Genomic DNA, 23180 nt, shown 5'->3' on the forward strand with positions numbered 1-23180 from the left:
TTTGTTGAAACTCTGCATCAAGAATAGTGTCCCAATTCCCCTCCTTCCAGCAAACATGGGATAGGCAGAAGCTAAGTTTACTGCTAAACTGGAGGAGCTCCAAACAAAGCTAAGGGTAACACTGAGATATAATTAAAGGAATCATGCACAAGGGAGCCCGAGCCTCCTTTTCTCACTCAGCTCTGACAGTATGGGCTTAGATCCCTCAAGATGATCAGTGAATTCCTCCTCAGGGAAAGCAATCAGCCTCTTTTTAAAAAGTACTGCACCAGCTATTTTAAAAGATAATATTTCTGCTTTTCTGCTATTCTATATATACATAGATACAGGTGCTTGTACATATACGTGTGTGTGTGTGTCTGTGTGTGTGTGTCTGTGTCTGTGTCTGTATATATATGTACATGGGCTTCTCTGGTAGTTCAGCAGTAAACAATCCACCTTCTTACAAAATGCAAGAGCTGTGGGTTCAATCCCTGTGTTGGGAAGATACCCTGGAGGAGGAAATGGCAACCCATTCCAGCATTCTTGCCTGGGAAATCCCATGGACAGAGAAGCCTTGCAGGCTACAGTCCATGGGGTCACAAGAGGTGGGCACAACTTAGGGAGTAAACCACCACCACCATATATATATATATATATATATATATATATATATATATATATATATACATATATTCAGAAACACTTAAGATTCAATTTGAAGTTTTAAATTTATATATATATATTTTATAATTATATAAATGTGTGTATATATATATATATATCACTAAATGCTTAGCTTGAAGAGCTTTATGTGTAATAAGTACTTGGGTAAGTACTGTTAAATTTAACAAGAAATGTTCAAAGAATTCAATATTTACTGCTATATGTATCCAGACAGGGAGTTCTTAACAATCAAGGGCTGTTCAGACAAAACTTTCTGAATCCAACCAAAATCAAAAATAAAACCAAAGCAGCCATCAGTATTTACTGTGTTCAGAGTAAATATATAGCACAGTTTCTTCTCTCAGCTCACTCCAGGGGGCTGATTTCATAGTCAAAGATGATGGCTTGATGATTGGTGCCTACACAATCCAAACAAATCTATCAGATTTTCTGTGGCCTGTTTAGCAACAATTTTTATCAACGACCACTTTATAAAAAACATTTATAAAGATTTAGGAACATTCTCTAACAAGAAAAAGGCCCAGTCTACACTAATTTCATGCTGTCAGTTCTGGGAAGACATCTGTGGTTTTCAAAATTATCCATTAATATTAGCTGCTGATGAGCATCACTAAATGATTTTAAGGTTTTATAAAGCACATGAAGCCTTGGAAGTTCTTGCCGATGCTGTGCATCTACCAACAGCTGGCAATAGTTCAGGAATGGGGTAGTCAAGTGGCTGACCTCTTTCCTTTAAGCAATCTGAGGCACAGCAGAAGGAGAGCAACAATAAAGGAAAAAGCAGAAGCCAAGAATCTTTTTCTCCCCCACAGATGAGATCTGTGCTACTTCAGGAATAAACTTTTACATTATGACGTGGGGTTGGAAAACTATTCTGAAACAAAGGGTATGTCCAAAGAGGGCAATTATAGCAGATCCGTACAACAGCTTTGCCTGTTAGCTATTTGCACCTCCACCTTTGGCCCAGAGAGAATGAGTCAGAGTCCAGACTACCAGCGACTGCCTGGAAAATCCTCTCCCTTCACCCTAGACAGCTGGCGTGCTGAGACCCAGAGGCGTCTCGCTTCCCTTTGAGCAAGCACGCAGGAACAGCCTCTCTGAACCCCACATGCTTCTCCTGACTCCCCACTAAGGACTCCACTTCTCTAGCAACCATCTGGGTAAAGGCTGCTCCTCATTCCAGATCCCTTGGAGCTGAGAAGGGTGCAGGAGCCTCCTCACCCCATAACTGCTCTTCGAAACCATGACTCCTCCGCCCTTTCAGAAAGTCACTGTCCACGCCTGGGCCATGCCACCATCACACTCACTCTGCTTTTCTGTGACTCCATCATCCACCGAACTCCAAGCCAGACCTATCAAAGATGACTTTGGTGTGAAGATCACTATCCTCTCCTCTGACTGCTAGAAAAGTGAACCAAAGAAGTAGTGGGTGGGAACCAAAGTTAACTTCTACTTTGCCATTTTGTCTGTGGCTCTAGCTCAGTCATCACTTTAGATACCATGAGAACCACCTATGACCTGGAGTGCTCTCAGTGCTGGCATCTTTACCAGTTTGCTAATGACCAAGCTATACAACAGTAAACTATTATATATAATAATACATCATAAATGATAGAAATTTCTTCCCTGTTGGCTCAGATGGTAAAGAGCATGCCTGCAATGTGGGAGGCCCGGGTTCAATCCCTGCGTTGGGAAGATCCTCCTAAGAAGGAAATGGCAACCCACTTCAGTATTCTTGCTGGAGAATTCCATGGACAGAGGGGCCTGGTTGAGCTATGGTCCACAGGGTCACAAAGAGCTGGACATGACTGAGTGACTAACACACGCACGATTCAAACATCCCACAATGTTTGGAAAAGTTGATCTAATTTTCAATATTATCAGTAACTTTCATTTAATAAAGACATGACTAGATTCAAACTGTCATTCACAATCTGATATACTACCATTTCTAGATCTAGGGAGGTGGCTGGGCAGGGACTGTAAGAGAGTGATGATGGGCAGGGGTCAGAAGAGAGCAAAGGTGGGCAGAAAGCAGCAAGACAATGAGGTGACGTCAAAGGCTGCCTCATGACAGGAGCAGCCCTTCCCTTCCACTCAGATCCTCTCTGTTTGGGACTCTCTGCCCTGAGGTATTACAGACTACCCTTCCCTGGCCATATTTCTAGTCAAGTCCTATGAAAATGTCCATTTCTGCTTTTCACAAACATCCCAACATCCATATTTCTTACATCTGTGAATTCTAATCTTCAGGTCTTAGCTCAAAATTTTCCTACTTGAAAAAAAAATCAGATCATATGTATAGTATAATAGTCTCATGGAGACGACAGAGAGTGACATACATGTTATTTATTTACAGATATACATTTAACATAGCAGCCTACTGGGCAGGGATAATCTTCAACATTATCACCAAACATAGCACAATAAAAACATTAAATTTTTACTAAACCTGTATTATCAAGGAAAGTTATATACTTACTGCAAACTAAAAAGACATCTTGGTTGTTATTCAGAAATATATTATTAATTCCAATATAAATTTTCCATTCCCACAAGCTATTATTTTTTTCAATTCTGAAATTTTATTTGTGATATATACAAGAATTATATTTAATATAAATATATAAAGGTAGACCTAACTCAGCTCCATCAACACCACTTTTTACTAATTGCATTGTTTACTTGAATTTCTTATTCATAACAGCATTTTATTATTCAAAATAACATTGTTCAATTTTAATTGAATCCTCAAGCAAACCAGCATGCTGCTTCTCGGCTTGCATGGTAATTCATCAATACATTCATTATGCATTTCCTATGGACAGCACATGGATTAAAATGAGCGATGTGGCTGAAACCATGCCTATGTTTCTTTAGGCAGAAAAAAGGAGGAAAAATAAAATACATGCAAAAAGAGACTTTTCTCTAAGTCCAAGTGCTTCAAAATATCATACTAATTTCTTTTAACTTTAAAAGGCACCTGAATACCAGGGAATTAAAAACGTAAATCTGTTTGTACCCGAAGGAGAGACATTTTTATCTACATGAATGACTTGAATCCCTCAACAGTTAATTAGTCCAAAATCACAGAAGTGTCAATGAGAATCTTCTAGAACCCTAAAGGCTAAACACCTTTCCTGTTCAGTGCAGTTTCTGCGACTTAAACCAGACATTTACATTTATAAAAGTAATTAGAAGGACTACAATTACATTATCATAGAATTTGTATGCTGTCAGCAGTTGCAGACTGACAGAGCAGAATTCTGCTCTGCATTTAGAAGTGTTTTTGGTTTTGGCTTTGGCTAACGTACTGCGCATGGTTTCTTGTTAATGGATTTGGATACCTTTGGGCCAGGATACACTGCCCAGTCCACCAGCATCTTTGCCATTGCCTAAGGTCTTACTTTGCTGACTAAGGTCCGTCTAGTCAAGGCTATGGTTTTTCCAGTGGTCATGAATGGATGTGAGAGTTGGACTGTGAAGAAGGCTGAGCACTGAAGAATTGATGCTTTTGAACTGTGGTGCTGGAGAAGACTCTTGAGAGTCCCTTGGACTGCAAGGAGATCCAACCAGTCCATTCTGAAGGAGATAAACCCTGGGATTTCTTTGGAGGGAATGATGCTAAAGCTGAAACTCCAGTACTTTGGCCACCTCATGCAAAGAGTTGACTCACTGGAAAAAACTCTGATGCTGGGAGGGATTGGGGGCAGGAGGAGAAGGGGATGACAGAGGATGAGATGGCTGGATGGCATCACTGACTCGATAGATGTGAGTCTGAGTGAACTCCAGGAGGTGATGATGGACAGCGACGCCTGGCATGCTGCGATTCATGGGGTCGCAAAGAGTCAGACACAACTGAGCAACTGAACTGAAGGTCTTACCTAACTTTATTCTTCCACATGGCCTGTTGATGCCAAAGGCCTTTGAGTTTATGTCCTTGAGCTATATAGACTATATACTGTATTTCCAGGTTTAATCTTCATTGCCATTTATTACTTGTAAAGCCATTTTTTATTTTTTTAAAGTCTTCCTACTGTCATTCACACAACCTTCCAACCCCGTCTATCATAAATTTATGTTGTCAAATGTATTCATTCAGCAAATTCATATCATATGGTCTAGAACCAAGGTCAGAGAGGTGACCAGTGGCAAATTCACCCATGCCCTTGGAGGCAAACAATAAGGACTTGAAATTTTCTCCAACTGTGATTAAGGACTGCTGGAGATTTTTAACAGGTGGTTGAGATAATCTGACTTGATACTTTTAAAGAAGTCTGGCTGTTATGCTTAGAACAGACAGAGAGAACCATCTAGCAGCCAACCACATTGATCCAGATGAGAGATGAGTAGATTAGATTCCATGTTAATGGTGGGAAGTGATCAAATTTAGGATATATGTTGATGGTAAAGTTTATTGGATTGGATGACATGAGATTAGAGAACAAGAGATGACTAGAGATGACTCCAAGATGTGTAGCCTGTTGAACAACTGTGTCTGTTCCTGAGATGAAGAGGGCAGGAAGAAGAGAAGGCTGGGGAGTGGAATCAGGAGTTAAGTTTTGGTCAAGTGAACTCTGAGATGCCTATCTGACCCCTAGTGGCGATACCCTATAGACAGGTAAACACAGAATTCTGGAATTCAAATGAGAAGATGGGCTACAGGTGTATATCTGAGGTGGGCTGCCGTCTATGGGATCACACAGAGTCGGACATGACTGAAGCGACTTAGCAGCAGCAGCAGTATATATAATGGCATATAATCCATGAAAATGGAAAGAAACACCTAGGGAGTGAGTATACATAGAGAAGAAGTCTGCGAACTGAACACTCCCAATATTATGACACAATTTCAAATTAAGAAACAAGAGGAGTGTTCAGCAGAGAACACCTAGAAAGACTGGTCAGGGCAGCAAGAGAAAGAAGTCCTAGAAGTCAAGTGAAAAACAAAAAGTCTTCAGCAGTGAACCAGCAGCAACAGCATCAACTGGGAACCTGATAGAAACGCAAATCTCAAACCCCACCTCAGACCTACTTAATCTGAGGACTGAGTTTTAACCAAGCCCCCAGGATGTTCTGACATGTACAGAACTTTGAGAATCAAGGAAATTTAGTAAAGAAACAAAGTAAAGGCAATACTGAAAAGGTCCCCAGAAGGGTTTGCTAAGGCCCAAACTGAATATATATACATTGAAACTCTATGAGTTGTGCTAGATTTTAAAGCACTTTTTCCTTTCACAGTATCAAGTGATGTTTATTAACTAGCTGCTTTGTGGAAGAAATATCTTTAGGAGTCTCCCTTCATTTTAATTTTCACCAGATTTGTCTTATCATAGACAGTAAGCTATGGTTTCAAGGAGCCTGCTTCCTTCCCACCACTTCTTTTGCAAAAAAAAAAACTTCACTTCCTTTTACAAACAGATCTGACCACTCTCCTTCCTTTCCACTATCCTCAGCCTTGCAGGTTGAGGTTCACCTTGCAGGTTGGACTTTAAAACGAACTCACATGAAAAAAACCTTCACACAGGACAAACTTTAAATTAGTGTTTCAGATCACTGGTTCCCAAATCTACCTGCTCATGAAAATCACACAGAAGTTATTTGCAGAGGGCGGGCAGGTTGAGGGGTTTTTTTTTTAGTAGATTCCTGGGCTCCACTCCAGACCTACTCAAAATAGAATTTTGGAAGTAGGGCCCAAGAATCTATATTTAAAATAAATTTTTACATAATTAAAAAAAATACCCTTTCCAGTTGATTTTGAAGACTGGCTGGGCTTTGGGAATCACAGTTAGAAACTGCAAATCATTTAGGAATTCAGGAGCCATGAATCTGTCAGGACTGAGCAGGAAGAGAAATCTCTGTGGCCTAGGTTGGATTTGACTGGGCAGAATAGAGGCCATCAAATGTAGCTGACTGTAGACTGAGAGCAGGGGAAGGGCATGAGTTCTCTAGAAATGAGCATTAATCTGACAAATGTAAGAACCAATGCAGGCTGATGCATCTCTGGTCCCAGGAGATGAGTAAACCCACCAGAAATCAGAGAGGGTGAAGCAAGAAATGCCAGGAAGTAGGTTAGACAGGAAGGTACCTTACAGATTATTTTAATAAGTAGTAATAGTTCAAGCTTCAAGATAGATGAAGGTGACACAAAGAATAGGATAAAGGGAGTCATGACCCTCCCTGAGTCTCAGCTCGGCTCTAAACTAACTAAAGCCCCCACAAAAGGGATGCTGGCTATGACTCTGGGGTAAAGGAGACTTTATCCAGATTTGTGATTCTCAGTAAAATAAAAAGACAGACCTAAATGGTATCTAAGATTTCGTACAGATCTAACCTGTATGATTTCATGTATAAGTCCTACTATTTCATCAGTTCTGAGTCCCTTTAAGCATTCTTTGCTGTTCTTTGAATTTTACTTCTCTCCACTGGTGGATAATTTTCTTCATTAATCTCACAATAGGAAGTCCTGCATCTACATTTCAATAACAATCAACCTGGAACAATATGCACGCACGTTTCTCCAAGGTTTGCTCCAGAGACTTTGTGACTTTAATACAGATTTTTTTTGACCAAGATAAGGCCTTAAAAACACACAAAAAAAGATGGATTCATATGCCACACTGACTGAGGAGAATAAAACTCTGCAGCAAATGCATTAGATAAATCTGATGTGACAAGCACCTCAGTGGTAGTAGCCATTTTACCCAAGGGACTTGGTGATATATGAAGACTAATATACTCATGGGATAAAGACTACAACCTTCTATTTCCAAGTACACTTGGCACAAACCAAAATCAATTTTATCCTCTCTTTGAAGTTAGTTCCATCTGTCAAGATCCATCCTTCTTTGGCCTCATCTCCAGCCACATCCCTTTCTCCATCATATTATTTGATGACTACCATTGCAAATCACTGAGATGAAGATTCAACAAAAGATAAATTCTCTGTTGAAGCAGAGAATTTGGTATTATTCACCTTAAAACTGTCTTGCTGAGGGCTCATGAGATTATTCCTATGATTCTCTGGAACAATTCTTTAGTGATTCTCCAAAAAGTATAGAATAATGTCCAAAAAAGATTTCAAGGAAAAGGGAATTATGATCAAGGTCTATAAATGAAGCAAAAAGCAAGATGAAGTTAATAAAGCCTCCTTTCCTTAATTGCTTAGTGCTTTGCTTAGTGCTATGACGCTACTATACTAGGAATATCTGATGGCTTATAAAAGACAGGATAAAACTTATAGAGGAAATAGAATGATTTACTCTGGAAGCCCTAGTTCTGTTTCTTTCTTATGATTTGTGTCCTGACAAATGCTCTCTTTAAAAGCAGTGCCAGGATGTAGGGGAAGTTGACTTTCTACTTTAAAAATCCCCAGGAAAAGAGTACCTGTACAAAATCCTTAATTGTTCACTGACTTACATTTTTTTAGGTTTAAAGATTTAAATATATATATTTATGATGGTGGTTGGTGGTATAGTTGCTAAGTCATGCCCAACTCTTGCGACCCCATGGACTATAGCCCACAGGCTCATCTGTTCATGGGATTCTCCAGACAAGAATACTGGAGTGGACTGCCATTTCCTCCTCCAGGGGATCTTCCTGACCCAGGTATCAAACATGCATCTCCTGCATTACAGGCAGATTCTTTATCAACTGAGCCACCCAGGGAAATCATATGTATTTATAAATTATATCAGCATCATATATAATACTATTATTAATTTATATAAAACAAAGTTACAAAAGCTAACAAGCTGGTAGATAAAAGATATACTGCAAAACAATAAAAGCCACTATATACCTATCACAATGGACATAAAGCTGACTGCATATGTAGTGAATAATGGTCTTTTTAACTGCAAATTATCAGAATTTTGTGGAAAATCAGATTTGAAGTAGACTTTGAGGGATCAGCAAAGTCAAAGAACTCAATGGCAACCCACTCCAGTACTGCCTGGAAAATCCCATGGACAAAGAAGCCTGGTAGCCTGCAGTCCATGGAGTCGCTAGGAGCTGGACACGACTGAGCGACTTCACTTTCACTTTTCACTTTCATGCATTGGAGAAGGAAATGGCAACCCACTCCAGTGTTCTTGCCTGGAGAATCCCAGGGACGGGGAGCCTGGTGGGCTGCTGGCTCTGGGGTCGCACAGAGTTGGACACAACTAAAGCGATTTAGCAGCACCCTCTGAATATCCTGTCAATTATACCCGCCTCAGTGGATCTGACATCTATTCCCTTCTTTCCAGTTCCTCTGCCATTACCCTAGCTCCAGCCATCATTATCTCTCACCTCAATGCCTGCGATGACCTATGTTCTTCTTCTACTCTGGCCCAATCCAATCCAAAATCTACTGTTTGTTCCTGGAGCATACCAAGTGCTTTCCACCTCATTGCCCTTGTTTGTAGTTTTTACTACTGGAGAGTATTTGGCACAGACTAGCCACCCAATAAATATGTGTCAAATCAATGAATAATTGTTTCTTCTCCTAGTTTGTAAGCTTTACAAGGTCAGAAAGGTTTTATTCCCTACTCTATTCCCAGGAGCCAGTATAGCATGTAATGGATAGTCGGCCTTTCAAAAATAGTTACTGAAGGAAAAAAGGGAAAGAAGGAAAGAAGAGAGGGAGGGAGGGAGGAAAGACTGAGTGAAAACCAAATCTGCTGCATGAGCTTTGCTTTAAGGACATGTTATTATCCTTGTCACAGTTTTAATAGTTCTTAGTTCCCTTTGGAAGCATATAATAACACCACAACATACTATGGAATAAAGATAGGAACGCCTCTGTCGCTATTTGCCCTATTAGAATTGTTTTATAACTATCCATTTGACTAAATGTGCTGTTTAAGGTGAACAGTAATAAAGACTCCATAATTGCACCTAAATTAGCCCCAAAGCATTATTATGAATGCCTACTGTAATTTCAAATGCTAACTAATAACCAAATATGCATGCTTTCAGTCATTTTAACAAGACTTTTACCTGAATATTAAAAAGACAAGGTACATGACAGAAACCATGTTATTAACATCCATGAACAGTAGTTTTGTTTCTATAAAATAATTGCATATGCTCAGAGAAATATCATGTTTCTAATGCTGGAGGTAATATTACTCCAGTGATGCTATTAAAATGAGTTGTTCTTTTTTCATTACAACTACACATATGTCATTATCTGTTGGATTTAACAAACATGTACCATCAAAGCTGTTTCATATTTAGTACCCCAGGGTATACATGCAATAATAATGTATTATGAAAGGATTGTTTTCCACTCTTCCCTATAAATTATTCTTTCCTTCCCATTCTCCATGTGTTAAGATTTATTTAAAGTAATATTTTTTAATTATAGAGATGTGAATGGTACTTGACCAAAGTTAATAACAAAAGTATAGTTAGCTTATTAGGAACTTATAACACAGTATAAAATAATGTAAATACAGAAAATAGGATGAGAAGCTTTTTGGTGTAAAGAAGTACAAAGACTTCTTTTGGGTAAAGAGTTTAAAATAATATTATATACCTTGTGGGACAAACACAAGATCTCCAAAGTATAAGTTCTGCTTCATTCAACAGAATAGAAATTTCAATCTCATAAAGAATTCCACCAACTATTTTTCTAAAATCAAAAAAAAAATTGAATTTAGTATAAGGTAAAAACAAATGCAACTTGAATGAAGGAAACTGGAACCAAAGTTTCTTAAAAGTAGATACTCTGTGATTTTAACCACATTGATCCAGTTTTTATGAAATAAGACTTCTCCAAGGATAGTACACTGCCATCTTAGGAGGAGTTATTTCTCTGGGGTGATAGCTGAACTAAATAACTTTCTTTGCTGTCAATATTTATGATTATTTTGCTTGATCTTCTGATGATGTATTAATAATACAGTCCTTTTATTATATCTTGATTCATGGACCTAACATTCCAGGTTCCTAAGCAATATTGTTCTTTATAGCACTGGACTTTACTTCCATTCCCAGTCACATCCACAACTGGGTGATGTTTTTGCTTTGGCTCCGTCTCTTCATTCTCTCTGGAGTTATTTCTCCACTGTTCTCCAGTAGCATACTGGGCACCTATCAGCCTGGGGAGTTCATCTTTCAGTTTCCTATCTTTTTGCCTTTTCACACTGTTCACAGGTTCTCAAGGCAAGAATAGTGAAGTGGTTTGCCATTCCCTTCTCCAGTGGACCACATTTTGTCAGAACTCTCCACCAAACTGTGGAAAATTGTTAAAGAGATGGGAATACCAGACCACCTCACCTGCCTCCTAAGAAACCTGTATGCAGGTCAAAAGCAACAGTTAGAACAACAGACTGGTTCCAAATAGGCAAATGAGTACATCAAGGCTGTATACTGTCACCCTAGTTATTTAACTTACATGCAGAGTACATCATGCGAAATGCTGGGCTGGATAAAGCAATAGTTGGAATCAAGATTTTGGGAGAAATGTCAATAACCTCAGATAAAGCAGATGACACCACCCTTATGGCAGAAAGTGAAGAGGATCTAAAGAGCCTCTTGATGAAAGTGAAAGAAAAGAGTGAAAAAGTTGGCTTAAAACTCAACATTCAGAAAACTAAGATCACAACATCCATCACTTGCCATGGTCCCATCACTTCATGGCAAATAGATGGGAAACAATGGAAACAGTGAGAGACTTTATTTTCTTGGGCTCCAAAATCACTCCAGATGGTGACTGCAGCCATGAAACTAAAAGACACTGGATCCTTGGAAGAAAAGCTATGACCAACCTTGAGAGCATATTAAAAAGCAGAGACATTACTTTGCCAACAAAGGTCTGTCTAGTCAAAGCTATGATTTCTCCAGTAGTCATGTATGGATGTGAGAGTTGGCCTATAAAGAAAGCTGAGCACCAAAGAATTGATGCTTTTGAACTGTGGTGTTGGAAAAGACTCTTGAGAGTCCCCTGGACTGCAAGGAGATCCAACCAGTCAATGCTAAAGGAAATCAATCCTGAATATTCACTGGAAAGACTGATGCTGAAGCTGAAACTCCCCTACTTTGGCCACCTGATGGGAAGAAACTGATTCATTTGAAAAGAGCCTGATGCTGGAAAAGACTGAAGGAGGGAGGAAAAGGGGACGACAGAGGATGAGATGATCGGATGGCATCACCAACTCAATGAACATGAGTTTGAGTAAGCTCTGGGAGTTGGTGATGGACAGGGAAAACTGGCTTGCTACACTCCACAGGATCACAGAGTCAGACACGACTGAGTGACTGAGCTGAATTGAAACTTCATTATACTACACTATTCAGTTTCATTCTTTGCTTTTCTTTCTGACTATTAAAAATAACAGTGCACATGACTTTCTAAAATTCATTCTCTCTATGCCAATTTTGATAACTAGTGAGAAAATTGGAAAACAGAAGAGCTCAGGCTTTGCAGGAGGTGCTAGTGGTAAAGAATCCACCTGCCAGTGCAGAAACATAACAGAACACGGGTTCAATCTCTAAGTCGGGAAGATCTTCTGGAGGAGGAAATGGCAACCTGATCAAGTATTCTTGCTTGGAAATCTTCATAAACAGAGGAGCCTGGAGGGCTACAGTCTATGGGGCCGCAGAGAGCTGGACATGACTGAGCGACTAAGTGACTAAGCACACACCCACAGAAGAGCTCTAAAATATCACCTCATTCTGCCTTCAAGAGTTAATCAGTGGTCATACTTTATGCATCCTTTTCTGTTTAATGCATTTTAAGTAGTCATCCATGCAATAAATCAACAAATACATATCAGTGCCTGCTATGTGCTTGTCTTCACCCTAGGTATTAGCAATACTACAATAAACAGGACAGTTAGGCTACCTGCTCCTGTGGAATTAACATACTGGAAATGGAGACAGATTTTAAAACATATATAAATATATAATAAAGTCATATACATACTCTGAAGAAAAAAGATTTCAGCAAAAAAGTATCATTTACAGAAATGGGAACACTGGAAAAGGAAGGGAATCAAGAATCTGGTTTTACCTGTGAGATTCACCTAAAGCAGTGCTAAGGGGAAGGTTCATAGCGATACAAGCTTACCTCTGGAAACAAGAGAAAAACAAAATAAAAGACCTAACTTTACACCTAAAGCAACTAGAAAAAGAAATGAAGAACCCCAGGGTTAGAAGAAGGAAAGAAATCATAAAAATTAGGGGAGAAATAAATGGAAAAGAAACAAAGGAGACTATAGCAAAATTCAACAAAACTAAAAGCTAGTTTTTTGAGAAGATAAATAAAATAGGCAAACCATTAGCCAGACTCATCAAAAAAAACAAAAAGGGAGAAGAATCAAATCAACCAAATTAGAAATGAAAAAGCAGAAATCACAACAGACAACACAGAAATACAAAGGATCATAAGAGACTACTATCAGCAACTGTATGGCAAAAAACCGAACAACTTGGAAGAAATGAATTCTTAGAAAAGTACAACCTTTCAAAACTGAACCAGGAAGAAACAGAAAATCTTAACAGACCCATCGCAAGCACAGAAGTTGAAACTATAACCAAAAATCTTTCAACAAACAAAAGCCCAGGACCAGATGGCTTCACAGCTGAATTCTACCAAAAATTAGAGAAGAGCTAACATCTATCCTACTCAAACTCTTCCAGAAAAATTGCAGAGACAGGTAAACTGTTAAACTCTTTCTATGAGGCCACCATCACCTTAATATCAAAACCAGACAAAGATGCCAGATAGATTCAATGCAATCCCTATCAAGCTTCCAATGGAATTTTTCAGAGAACTAAAACAAATAATCTCACAATTTGTATGGAACCAAAGCTACAGTCATCAAGACAGTATGGTACTGGCACAAAGATAGAAATATAGATCAGTGGAACAAAATAGAAAGCCCAGAGATAAATCCACACACCTATGGACATAGCAGTGAAAAGAAGAGACACGAAAAGCAAAGGAGAAAAGGAAAAATATAAGCATCTGAACACAAAGTTCCAAAGAACAGCAAGGAGAGATAAGAAAGCTTTCCTCAGCGATCAATGCAAAAAAATAGAGGAAAACAACAGAATGGGAAAGACTAGAGATCTCTTCAAGAAAATTAGAGATACCAAGGGAACATTTCATGCAAAGATGGGCTCGATAAAGGACAGAAATTGTATGGACCTAACAGAGGCAGAAGATATTAAGAGGGGGTGGCAAGAATACACAGAAGGACTATACAAAAAAAGATCTTCATGACCCAGATAGTCACGATGGTGTGATCACTCACCTAGAGCCAGACATCCTGGAATGCGAAGTCAACTGGGCCATAGGAAGCATCACTATGAACAAAGCTAAGGGAGGTGAGGGAATTCCTGTTGAGCTATTTCAAATCCTGAAAGATGATGCTGTGAAAGTGCTGCACTCAATATGCCAGCAAATTTGGGAAACTCAGCAGTGGCCACAGGACTGGAAAAGATCAGTTTTCATTCCAATCCCAAAGAAAGGCAATGCCAAAGAATGCTCAAACTACCGCACAATTGCACTCATCTCACACGCTAGTAAAGTAATGCTCAAAATTCTCCAAGCCAGGCTTCAGCAATACATGAACCATGAACTTCCAGATATTCAAGCTGGTTTTAGAAAAGGCAGAGGAAACAGAGATCAAATTACCAACATCCGCTGGATCATCAAAAGTAAAGAGTTCCAGAAAAACATTTATTTCTGCTTTATTGACTATGCCAAAGCCTTTAACTGTATGGATCACAATAAACTGTGGAAAATTCTGAAAGAGATGGGAATACCAGACCACCTGACCTGCCTCTTGAGAAACCTGGATGCAGGTCAGGAAGCAACAGTTAGAACTGGACATGGAACAACAGACTGGTTCCAAATAGGAAAAGGAGTACATCAAGACTGTATATTGTCAACCTGCTTATTTAACTTCTATGTAGAGTACATCATGAGAAATGCTGGGCTGGAAGAAACACAAGCTGGAATCAAGATTGCTGAGAGAAATATCAATAACCACAGATATGCAGATGACACCACCCTTATGGCAGAAAGTGAAGAGGAACTAAAGAGCCTCTTGATGAAAGTGAAAGAGGAGAGTGAAAAAGTTGGCTTAAAGCTCAACATTCAGAAAATGAAGATCATGGCATCTGGTCCCATCACTTCATGGGAAATAGATGGGGAAACAATGGAAACAGTGTCAGACTTTATTTTGGGGGGCTCCAAAATCACTGCAGATGGTGACTGCAGCCATGAAATTAAAAGACACTTGCTCCCTGGAAGGAAAGTTATGACCAACCTAGATAGCATATTGAAAAGCAGAGACATTACTTTGCCGACTAAGGTCCATCTAGTCAAGGCTATGGTTTTTCCAGTGATCATGTATGGATGTGAGAAGTGGACTGTGAAGAAAGCTGAGCGCCAAAGAATTGATGCTTTTGAACTGTGGTGTTGGAAAAGACTCTTGAGAGTCCCTTGGACTGCAAGGAGATCCAACCAGTCCATTCTAAAGGAGATCAGTCCTGGGTGTTCTTTGGAAGGACTGACGCTAAAGCTGAGACTCCAATACTTTGGCCACCTCATGCAAAGAGTTGACTCACTGGAAAGACTCTGCTGCTGGGAGGGATTAGGGGCAGGAGAAGGGGATGGCAGAAGTTGAGATGGCTGGATGGCATCACCGACTCAATGGACATAGGTTTGTGTAGGCTCCAAGAGTTGGTGATGGACAGGGAGGCCTGGCGTGCTGTGATTCATAGGGTCACAAAGAGTCGGACATGACTGAGTGACTGAACTGAACTGAACAGATGGACACCTTATCTTTGACAAAGGAGACAAGAATATAGAAGAATATACAATGGAGAAAAGACAATCTCTTTAACAAGTGGTGCTGGGAAAACTGGTCAACCACTTGCAAAAGTATGAAACTAGAACACTTTCTAACACCATATACAAAAATAAATTCAAAATGGATTAAAGACCTAAATGTAAGAACAGAAACTATAAAACTCCTCGAGGAGAATGTAGGCAGAACACCCTCTGACATAAATCACAGCAGGATCCTCTATGACCCACCTCCCAGAGTAACAGCAATAAAAGCAAAAATAAACAAACGGGACCTAATTAAACTTAAAAGCTTTTGCACAATGAAAAAACTATAAGCAAGGTGAAAAGACAGCTTTCAGAATGGGAGAAATAGTAAATGAAGCAACGGACAAAGAATTAATCTCAAAAATATACAAGCAGCTCATGTAGCTCAAAATCAGAAAAATAAATGACCCGATCAAAAAATGGGCCAAAGAACTAAACAGACATTTCTCCAAAGAAGACATACAGATGGCTAATAAACACAGGAAAAGATGTTCAACATCACTCATTATCAGAGAAATGCAAATCAAAACCACAACAAGGTACCATCTCACGCAGGTCAGAATGGCTGCTATCAAAAAGTCTACAAACAATAAATGCTGGAGAGGGTGTGGAGAAAAGGGAACCCTCCTACACTGTTGGTGGGAATGCAAACTAGTACAACCACTATGGAAAACAGTGTGGAGATTCCTTTAAAAATTGCAAATAGAACTGCCATACAACCCAGCAATCTCACTGCTGGGCATACACATTGAGGAAACCAGAATTGCAAGAGACACATGTACCCCAATGTTCATCGCAGCACTGTTTACAATAGCTAGGACATGGAAGCAACCTGGATGTCAGTCAGCAGAAGAATGTATAAGAAAGCTGTGGTACATATACACAATGGAATATTACTCAGCTGTTAAAAAGAATGCAGTTGAATCATTTCTAATGAGGTGGATGAAACTGGAGCCTATTATACAGATGAAGTAAGTCAGAAAGAAAAACACCTATATAATATACTAATGCATATATATGGAATTTATAAAGATGGTAATGAAGACCCTATATGCGAGACAGCAAAAGAGACACAGATATAAAGAACAGACTTTTGGACTCTGTGGGATAAGGTGAGGGTGGGATGATTTGAGAGAATAGCACTGAAACATGTATATTACTATATGTGAAATAGATCACCAGTCCATGTTCGACACATGAAACAGGGAACTCAAAGTCAGTGCACTGGGACCACCCTGAGGGATGGGATAGGGAGGAGATGAGAGCGGGGTTCAGGATGGAGGACACATGTATACCTGTGGCTGATTCATGTCAATGTATGGCAAAAACCACTATAATATTGTAAAAGTAATTAGACTCCAATTAAAATAAATTAATTTTTTTAAGTTACCAAGATTATTTTTAAATTTTTTAATATAATTTGTACCTTTATGTTCAGAAAACTTACTAAGCACACAAATAAAAAGGTCTAATCCATAAATTTTATAAGAAAATAGGCAACTTACACTTCCTAATTTTCAGAGTTTTATATTTCATAAAAACTTAGAAAAAGAATAAAACAGAGATTCTGGCTTTTAAAAAAACTAATTGAATAAACAAATAAATTGGAGGCTCCATAGTTGGTCACAAAGGCTGTAAAAACTCTCCCTGTGGCTCTGGGAGCCTTGTTTACTGCTCCTTGATCGCCATGACAATGCTACCATAAAGAACCCTAAGTAGACTGCTATGCATAGTCACGGAAGACATCCATATGCATGAAGCACCTGTCAGTGCTCCAATCCCATCATTTTCAATACCTGTCAACAAGACATCAAGGACTTTCTGAGTCTGTGACACAAACAAAACTTACTGTCTCAAAAAAGTAGGCAGCACTATACGTATTTTGGGAGTAGAAGGAAACGACACAAGAAATGTCCACTATTTGGGGTAAAGAATGTGTATGGGTTTGCCAGTTCACTAGGAACTGTTCTCTGACCCATACCCCTCCCCCAACAGTGCAAGGATCCATTTTCATGGATAAAAATTCAAACTCACTTTTCATTTGTGCCTGAACAATATACACTGACTCACTTCTCATGAAAGGCAAGGCAGAGAATTCTCTCAGAATGTTCTAGAGCAAACTACCAAATGGCAACTAAACCTGGCATGGTGAATATCAGCCACAGCAATTTTTCAGGAAAGGCTTTGGTCACTTGGGCAGAATTAGTTGTAATGGGTTAGTAGGACCAGGAAGATGTCTAGACTGAGAGGCTACTGATAATACAAGCCCAGGTGAGAATCAAGAGTCAGGACAGAAGGGTCAGCCTCCAGGCCAGCAAGATAAACAGTATGCAATTACTGAACCCAGGAACAGGACAAGGGATAAGATTTTACAGCCAAGAGCTAGGACTCAAAACAATTCACAGTGAGAGGAGAGACAGGCAAGCAGTAATTCACGGAGAACGATCCATAGGTGGGGGAAGCAACGAGCAGAGGTCCAGTACCAGCAAGTAAAAGATCCAAAGCCTGGGGAGAAAAATGGGTCATTTCAAGGCATCAGCAGTCAAGGCCTCATGTTGTAAATCTGACTCTGATACGAAATTTGTCTCAGCCAAGCATCTCATATGCTGGCTGCCAAGTCTCTGCACACAGCTGCAAAGAGATAAGTGGCTTCACCTGTCTAGGAGATGGCTTCTGGTGGTTCTGAAAAAGAGAAGGCAAAAATAAAAGCTGAAATAAGAGTGTGCATTTTTATTGATCTAGTAACACATACATAAATAAATGCATGTGCCATTTAAATAAGACTAATAAAGCTCAACATTCAGAAAACGAAGATCATGGCATCTGGTCCCATCACTTCATGGGAAATAGATGGGGAAACAGTGGAAACAGTGTCAGACTTTATTTGGGGGGGGGCTCCAAAATCTCTGCAGATGGTGACTGCAGCCATGAAATTAAAAGACGCTTACTCCTTGGAAGAAAAGTTATGACCAACCTAGATAGCATATTCAAAAGCAGAGACATTACTTTGCCGACTAAGGCTCATCTAGTCAAGGCTATGGTTTTTCCAGTAGTCATGTATGGATGTGAGAGTTGGACTGTGAAGAAGGCTGAGTGCCGAAGAATTGATGCTTTTGAACTGTGGTGTTGGAGAAGACTCTTGACAGTCCCTTGGACTGCAAGGAGATCCAACCAGTCCATTCTGAAGGAGATCAGCCCTGGGATTTCTTTAGAAGGAATGATGCTAAAGCTGAAACTCCAGTACTTTGGCCACCTCATGCAAAGAGTTGACTCATTGGAAAAGACTTTGATGCTGGGAGGGATTGGGGTCAGGAGGAGAAGGGGACGACCGAGGATGAGATGGCTGGATGGCATCACTGACTCGATAGACGTGAGTCTGAGTGAACTCCGGGAGTTGGTGATGGACAAGGAGGCCTGGCATGCTGCGATTCATGGGGTCGCAAAGAGTCAGACACGACTGAGCGACTGAACTGAACTGAATAATGCAGAAAACAGTACCCCTGAATTTGTTTCACTTATGTCTATAGAAAATGACTAATGTGGGTAACAATAATGACAACAGTCATAACAAAAAAATTTCTACATGGCAGGGACTTTTGTGAGTAACAAGAAAATAATAGGAACAATAGTAGTATCTAATATCATTAAGCACTCACTAACAACCAGGCTCCGTTTCTAGGTGCTTTTCATGTGATGTCTTTTACTCATCTCAACGATTCTCAGTTAGGTACTATTATTATCTCCATTTTACAGACGAAGCACACAGACATTAATTTTCTCAGAGTCACACAGCTATCGAGTTTTGATTTGAACACGTTTCCAACTTCAGTAGCCACTCCTAGGAGGAAGAATTAACATGACACTAGATCTTGGGATGGATCAAAGGAAAGAAAGAAAAAATGTTCACATTCCCAAATCTCCCTTCTCAATTCTGATTCTGTACCTCAAACAGCCTAACAGTCTCTCCTCTACCATCCTCTCCTTCTGACATCTGAAAATGCTAAGCATGGAAAACTTGCAAGGGATTAACATTTACTGAAATACACAGCATTACCTGATGTCAGGTTCCATGCTCAATACCATATATATATGACCCCATTCAGCAGGTGGCTTTAAGAGTGTTGAATCCTCCAGTCAGTCCCCTCCACAGACCAAAGTATACTTTTACTAGCAGCTATTATTACATAACGGAGAAGGCAATGGCACCCCACTCCAGTACTCTTGCCTGGAAAATCCCATGGACAGAGGAGCTTGGTAGGCTGCAGTCCATGGGGTCGCACAGAGTCGGACACAACTGAAGCAACATAGCAGCAGCAGCAGCAGCATTATTACATAAAGCCAGAAAACAAATCCCAAGTTCATGCCAAAGGTCATAGCCAGAAAGATGGGTTTCAGAGGCTGGGGCAGATCAAAAATGAAAGGTAGAAACAGGAAGAGAACTTCTTGACAGTCTTGATGAAAACTATGGAAAATGAGCTTGTACCGTGTGCCTGGCTGGTGTGTTTATGACAGACCTTCATCTGAGGAGGTCAAAAGTATCTGAAGGGTGCAGGATGAAAGCAACAAGTTCTTTGAACTTCTCAAGGCTGGGCCATGCTTAGCTTTCTGTACTTCATATGTGATGAGAGAGTATAAAATTTACTGAGAATCCCAGGGACAGGGGAGCCTGGTGGGCTGCCATCTATGGAGTTGCACAGAGTTGGACATGACTGAAGCAACTTAGTAGCAGCAATATTGTCTTTCCAAACAATGACAAATATATGGGGGGGGGGGGCAGTTACTCCTTGTCTATAATCAGATGCTGAAAATTGTAATAAACAGTGAATACATTAGAAATAAAATGAGAAATGAATACTATCATAAGGATGAGTCAGAGGATAGTTAAATGGCTGTTTCCATTCAATCTGTCTACTCTAGCCCTTCTCGTAAGGGCATCTCACACATTAAGAAGTGACAAGAAAGCAACCAATTAAACATCTGTCACCACTTTCCCTTTGGTGTTTAATCTACAACAACTTTCCATTTCCTTCTAAATGAGAGTTGATTATCCAAGGGAATGCTGGCTGCATTGTACATGACTTTGACTTGGCCCAGACTAGCATTAACCAGCCAACATATCAACACTGAAACTCACAAGTTCAACACAATGGAAAAGGAACATTTTCACCAGGGTTCAGTGAGGTTGCCTGTGTAAGCATTCCATTCACTGACAGTAACAAAATTAATGAATATAGTGACCTAGATGGTGCTTTCAATGCTACCCTTAAACTGATTTCCAAATACTACTAACTAACCAAAATGAAACAGATCATATCTAATGTCTATACAGTAACAGACCTTGTCTATTAGGAAATGTAGAAAATATTTCATGTTTTAATTTCAATCTTAAATCTTCAGGTCTTTATTATAAGGGGTGGCTACTCCAATTGCCTTTGTGATATAAATCTATTTTGACCATTAGCTCTCTCCTCCTTAAGGAGCCCCCAAATTTTCCCAGTTCTGCTCCTTTTGCTCACAGGACCCTATGATCAATATTCAAAACCCAAGAGGTATTAAGCCAAGTGGCCATTTGCCTTCACGGTTATACAGTTACTCAAAGAATGCACTTAACTCGCGAAGGCAATGGCAACCCACTCCAGTACTCTTGCCTGGAAAATCCCATGGTCAGGGGAGCCTTGTAGGCTGCCGTCCATGGGGTCGCTAAGAGTCCGACACAACTGAGCGACTTCACTTTCACTTTTCACTTTCATGCACTGGAGAAGGAAATGGCAACCCACTCCAGTGTTCTTGCCTGGAGAATCCCAGAGACGGGGGAGCTTGGTGGGCTGCCGTCTATGGGGTCGCACAGAGTCGGACACGACTGAAGCAACTTAGCAGCAACACTTAACTCTCTCTCATCTCCCACCACACCCCCTCCTACATCCCTGTCTCCAGATTCACAGAGCTGCTCATCTTCCCTTAAATACACTGTGTGTCTCTATGAGTTGCTCACTGTTCTAGTCTGCTCTAGCCACCACAACAAAATGCCATCGGCTGGTGGCTTAAACAACAGAAATTTATTTTCTCACAGTCCTGGAAGCAAAATCTCCAAGATCAAGGTGTCAGAAAATTCAGATTCTTATGAAAGGTCTCTTTGCAACTTGCAGGCAACCACCTTCCTGCTATGCCTTTAAATGAATTTATTCTGTGAGCACATGAAGAGGAAGAGAGCTCTGATGTCTCTTTCATTTCTTATAAAGATATCTGTCCTCTAAGAATCCCACCCTCTGACTTCAATGGATCTTAATTACCTCCTTAAATATACAGTCACTTAGCGGGTGGTTATGGCTTCAACATATGAATTTGGTGGGAACAAGTTTAGTAGATAACACTCATGCAGTATCACCAGTCGAGAAAGGTCCTCCCACTCTTTTCCCCTGAGAGACATTCCACTCAGTGTCCACCTAAATGTTATCATCTCCAAGAAGCCTTCTCCAGTTACATTCAGGAATAATTTATTACCATTGGGCCATTACATTTTCCCTCCTATTACTTCTTGTTAGCAGCTTATGTGCCTCTCCTCACTAAAATACTATGAGTCCCTTGAAAACAGGGACTCTTCTCAGACTTATCATGCATTGCCCAGGATGCCTAGCACAGTCATTCACTGTCTCTGCAGTGTCTAGCACATGACTACACACAACAGGCACTCAGTTAAAAAAAAAAAAAAAGAACTTTCTTTCTCTTTCTGCTACTCACATTTTCTGCAATTCCCCTTTAGTCCCTTCTTGTCCTCTTTATGAACTCTCTTCTTTCCCTTTTTCCTTTCCACAACATTAACTTTTTTTTCAAGCCCCCCACCCCAAAAATATAACTTGCTCTCTCTTCCCTTATTTCCCCTCCTATACACTTTGTAAAAAAAAAAAAAAAAAAGAAAGAAAGAAAGATACACAAGAAGAAAGACTTCATGTATGATTCCCAAAGTGCATCTGCATCCCAGACCTCTCTGCTGAATTCCAGCTCCGCATGCCCATATTCCTGATTGATAGCTCTACTGGATGTCCCACAAGCAGTCCAAATACAACAACCCATCCATGCATGGAGAAGGAAATGGCAACCCGCTCCAGCATTCTTGCCTAGAGAATCCCGTGGACAGAGGAGCCTGGTGGGCTGCTGTCCATACGGTCACACAGAGTCGGACATGACTGAAGTAGCAGCATCTACCATAGTCACCCCACATCAAATCAGTACCCAAATCCTGTAGATTAGACTGCCCCAACATCTCCCTTTCTGCCACTTCCTTAATTGAGCCTGGTGTGCAACTTGTCAGGATGATAACAATGATGGTGGGTGTGAGGGCAAGGTGGTGATGATGTTACTGATGATCTTGATGACAATTACTTCAGCAACAACTTAATTATTTGCCCAATTGTGGAAACAGGCTCATTCCCACCATTCCCCGACATTCTCTTTTTGATTCCACTATACCAAATACAATTACCCAACTAATATGATCTTTCCTGCTATGTTTCTATACACTCCTCCCTTACCCAACAGTATCAACAGTATCACCCTCCACCTTCTGAATCCAGTTCATTCTCACTCATCTTTCAAAACAGGTCAAGCTGCCACTTCCTACAAGAGGACCTCCAGGATATTCCTTGTAGCCAATGGCACTGCAAGCAATATCGCCTATGTG

Source organism: Ovis canadensis, chromosome 18 (genome assembly GCF_042477335.2).
Source record: "Ovis canadensis isolate MfBH-ARS-UI-01 breed Bighorn chromosome 18, ARS-UI_OviCan_v2, whole genome shotgun sequence".
NCBI classification, from domain to species: domain Eukaryota; kingdom Metazoa; phylum Chordata; class Mammalia; order Artiodactyla; family Bovidae; genus Ovis; species Ovis canadensis.